This window comes from Xiphophorus couchianus, chromosome 3 (genome assembly GCF_001444195.1).
Source record: "Xiphophorus couchianus chromosome 3, X_couchianus-1.0, whole genome shotgun sequence".
Taxonomy (NCBI): Eukaryota; Metazoa; Chordata; class Actinopteri; order Cyprinodontiformes; family Poeciliidae; genus Xiphophorus; species Xiphophorus couchianus.
In genome coordinates this window covers 583,997-588,035 of record NC_040230.1, presented here as the reverse complement: position 1 = coordinate 588,035, position 4,039 = coordinate 583,997, and the positions used below count along the sequence as shown (strand labels likewise).

The 4,039-nt window shown below is 42.0% G+C and overlaps 1 long non-coding RNA gene across 1 annotated transcript; it reads right to left on the bottom strand.

Annotated features, from left to right (window-relative positions):
- Window positions 1–387: 387 nt before the first annotated feature.
- On the bottom strand, window positions 388–2,383 carry LOC114141061 (uncharacterized). Its single transcript, XR_003594759.1, has 2 exons — window positions 2,257–2,383; window positions 388–1,469 (listed from the first exon to the last, which is right to left on the bottom strand). It is a non-coding gene; the product is annotated as an uncharacterized LOC114141061 (long non-coding RNA).
- Between the last annotated feature and the right edge of the window lie 1,656 nt (window positions 2,384–4,039).

Genomic DNA, 4,039 nt, shown 5'->3' with positions numbered 1-4,039 from the left:
TGGTGTTTCTCAGTTTTTCCACATAATATTTCTGCTCTTATTCCATCCAGACCTCTATGATCATGTGGCTGATGGCTCTTCAGACCCAGGAGGGTTTGCAGATCCAGAGATGAGCTCATGTTGCTGGACTTCCTGACCAGAGTTCACTCATCTCAAACACACACAGTGTCCTTACAGATCAGCTACATAACCTTACACACACACCTCATGTATTTATGGACAGTTATGTGTCCATTCATGCACAACATTCACAGATGGACGAAGTTGTTGGTATCTTCTGTTAATGACTGAAAAACCCACAGTGGCACTGAAACAACTTGAAACTGACAAAAGTAATAAATGAAAATGTACTGAAAATGAACCAATAAAAATCAGACATTGTTCTTCATTGAGGTTCAACACAATAAGAAAATGACAGACCAAGATGACTACAGAAACTTCAAGTCCACAGGACTGGAGCCGATGTCTCTGGCTGCGGCTGCAGGAAGAAAATGGACAAATTCAAGAAAATTATGATACGAAAGGTTACTAAAGTCCAGAAAGTAAAGGTGAACTCCAAGGTCAAGCTGGACTTGATGTGAAATGACCAAGGAGGAAAACAAATCATAAAAAGTGAGGCTGAATTTACCACACAGGTTCTGGGAGAGACGAGACAAAATGAACATCAGACACAAACATGCTAATAAGTTTTAACTACCATCATTTTAATTGAGCCATAATTTAAAATCAGTGTCTGATTTTCATCAGTAAACAATTTTTTACTACTTTTGTTAGTTTCAAGTTACTTCTGTTACCATTGTGGCTTTTTGTTCATTAACAGAGGAACCAACTATGTTATTAATGTATATTACAAACTATGTACACAACTTCCAGTTTTAATCTTCTATTGCTGTTACTTTTATTATTATTAATAGTAATATTACCACAGTGTGGAGAGACACGTTCCTGCTTTTATATGTGATTTTTAATGTTTAAATGTTAATGAATATGTAAACTTATCTGTCCCGGTTTTTTCATTTTAGTTTGATAAATTTGCTTCTTCTTTATCACCGAGTGAGGAATGTCCCAGATTTAATCTTAGAAATCTGGTCACCTTACGCTATATGAGCTTTTATTTAATTATTTTACTGTGATTTTATCAGCAGATGTGTGGAACAGGAAGCTGAGCGGTTTTCTCCTGAAGGTCTGGATGTTTTTCTGATGTTAGCTTTTCTTCTTCGTCTCTTCCATCCGTTACGCCTCCAATCAGCCCAGCGCTGTGAACCCTGCTGCTGCTGGCTGGGAAACCCCGCAGGACGTCAGAGCGCAACCGGAAGCCAAACCAGAACCAGAACCGGAAGACTGTCTCTGCTTCAGCAGCCGTTAATGAACCACTCCCTCACTGCTGTGTGATGAAGGTTTTATTATCGTGTTTTTGTTTCGCAGGTTGACATGAAGAAGAGGCAGGTGACTCAGCGCCTGTCCTCCATCTTTGATTCCAGCGTCCAAAACAGAACAGAAAATAATCACTAACATGAAAAAGTACGAGAGAAAAACAACATTTCTGATCAGCAGATACAAGCTTTTAAAGTATTCACACCCTGACACTGACTCAGCGCTGCTTCACAAGAAGTATTCACACCCTGGCTGTTTCAACCTCTTATTGCTTTTCTGCATAAAGTTATGGTCAAAATCATTTTTAACAAGCATTTGCAAAAATATGGAGTCTGTGGGACGACATCTGGACACATGGGGGGCTTCCTCCATCCCCCCTAACTAAAGGAAAGTTAGTTTGACAGCCCTGTTTTAAATGATGTAGTCAAATGATAAAAATCTCATTTTTCAAAAACAGATCCATTAATAAATACAGATGAATAATGTAATGGAGTCACCAGGTCATCAATCAGTGGTCAGCACTCTGGCACTATTTTTGGGGGCTAAAAGTTGAAAAGTTTGTGAACCCCCGGCTTAGAAAGAGTCAATTTTCATGAACCGATGATGTAAATAAATGTGGGAATTTTTTGAGATAAAAAATGATCCAATCTGAACTTGTTTACCTTGTCCGTCCTCATGTCTCACTGAGACATGAGGACGGACAGAAGTGTTGTGGATCCTGTCTTTTCCTCCATCTCTTTTAGCCTCTTCTATCTGCTTACACTCACACGCTGCAGCTTACATAACCATGTCGATGTGTGACAGTCATAAACAGCCTGAAACTGATTAGACTGGGAACAAACTGAGGAGAATAAAAGCTAAACTCTCCAGTCTTTTCCTCACCTGGTCCTGACCAGCAGGTGAGCTCAGTGTTTCCACTCTGGTTCTGATCCGTTTGTACAACATGTGTGGCTTGTAACATTTGATCATTTTCCAGCATTAAAGCTGTTTTTATAGAACCAAATCTCATTATTTCTCAAGGTAATTTACACTGAGGTTCTGGAGCTGGTAAACGGACCTGGTAGAGCACAGAGACAGAATGAATGAAGTCCAACAGAAGGTTTCTGCAGAGATACTCAGTTTGTGCTTTTAAATCTACTCACATGCTGGAGAACAGAGGGCTCGTCACTGTAAACATCGTTATTACCTCATATTTACTCACTAGCAAGAAAACTACCAGGAAGCGCAGAGACCAGCAGGTCCTGCATGGACATCTGCATGCAAAACAACACGCCATGCATCTGCCTCAGTGTTTTAGAAAAGGGGAACAGTGGAGGATGCAAACGTCTCTGAAGGCAGCTCTTCATCTGCAAAATGCTTTGTAATATATGAACTTTACGAAAGTTTAGCAAAACATCAACACAGTCTTATAAAAACAGCAGGGAGAGTTGGGAAGGGTTCATACATTCCTTCATCGACTGCCTCCCTGCTCGGCATGCTGTCTGCAGGGAGGAGGCGCTTGCATTGGTCACGTTGTGTTTGTGTGCTTTTCTTCTGCTCTCAGCCGTCGTCGGCCCTGCATGCACAGCGGATGCTCAAGGTGCTGCACTTAGTATTTTTGCACACGACTAAAGTCTGACCCTGAACTGGGGCAGCATGACAAAAACCTCATGATGTTTCCTCCAAAATGTTCCTGCTACAGGAGGATGACAGCCACAACACACTGCTTGCATCCAACTTTTCAATGTCTGATCTGAGTTTTCCTGTCAGAAAGCCTCTGACTCGACGGCCGGTCTATGGACCACTAGACTGGTCAGATCGATTACTCAGACCAGAGTTTGAACAGGAAGTCTTGCCAACGTCAACACTAAGAAAGGTCAGAAAAGATCAGAGTTTCAGCTCCAAACATGCAGAAGCACGTTATGGTTTTTGATAGTAAAAGATTTTAGTTGGTATTTGTGTGGCTATTGTTTTGTACTCATGATGTTCCTGTCAAATTGCTAATTAGTTCCGACCAAAATAGTCCTGAGGTCTGACAGTTGAAGACCAAAACATCAGATCAGATGATGTACAGAGACACGTTAAAGATAACAGGGCTTCGCAGATCGCTAGCATTTCCCTGTGAGTGTATCTCCAAGTGCCTGACTAAGACCGATACTTACTCTGGCATGAATAATCGATCTTGCGAGTCCAGTTGTATCAGAGTGTAAAGAGTCAGATGCAAACGGTGTGTTTATCCTACAAGCTCTGGAATACTTGGACTGGTTCGGTCCAAAAAGCAAAAGTCACCAAGCTGACGGACCTCATGGAGCCCGTTGACCTGATGAGTCATTTGCAGAATCTCCAAAGGATGAAAACTGTGATGAGAACTTCCTGATTCACGCTGAGCTAATCCAGCTACACTGTGCAAATTACAGGGTGATTGAAGGTCCCTGGAAAAGCTCTACAGGTGAGATGTTTGGTGTTAAAGATCTGAAGAACCATAGAGAAGATCCAAAGGACTTGTTCTGTCCTTGTGGAGCCACAAGGACAGAACCGAGACAGGAAGTGAGGTCCTGGATGAGGAAGTGAGGACAGAGACACTGTGGTGAGGTGTGAGGTAGTGCCACACAGGTTCGGGTGGGATACATCAGGGATCTGCTCTGAGCTCCTTCTTTTGAAGGAGTTCAAGTCCTGAAGGTAGAGG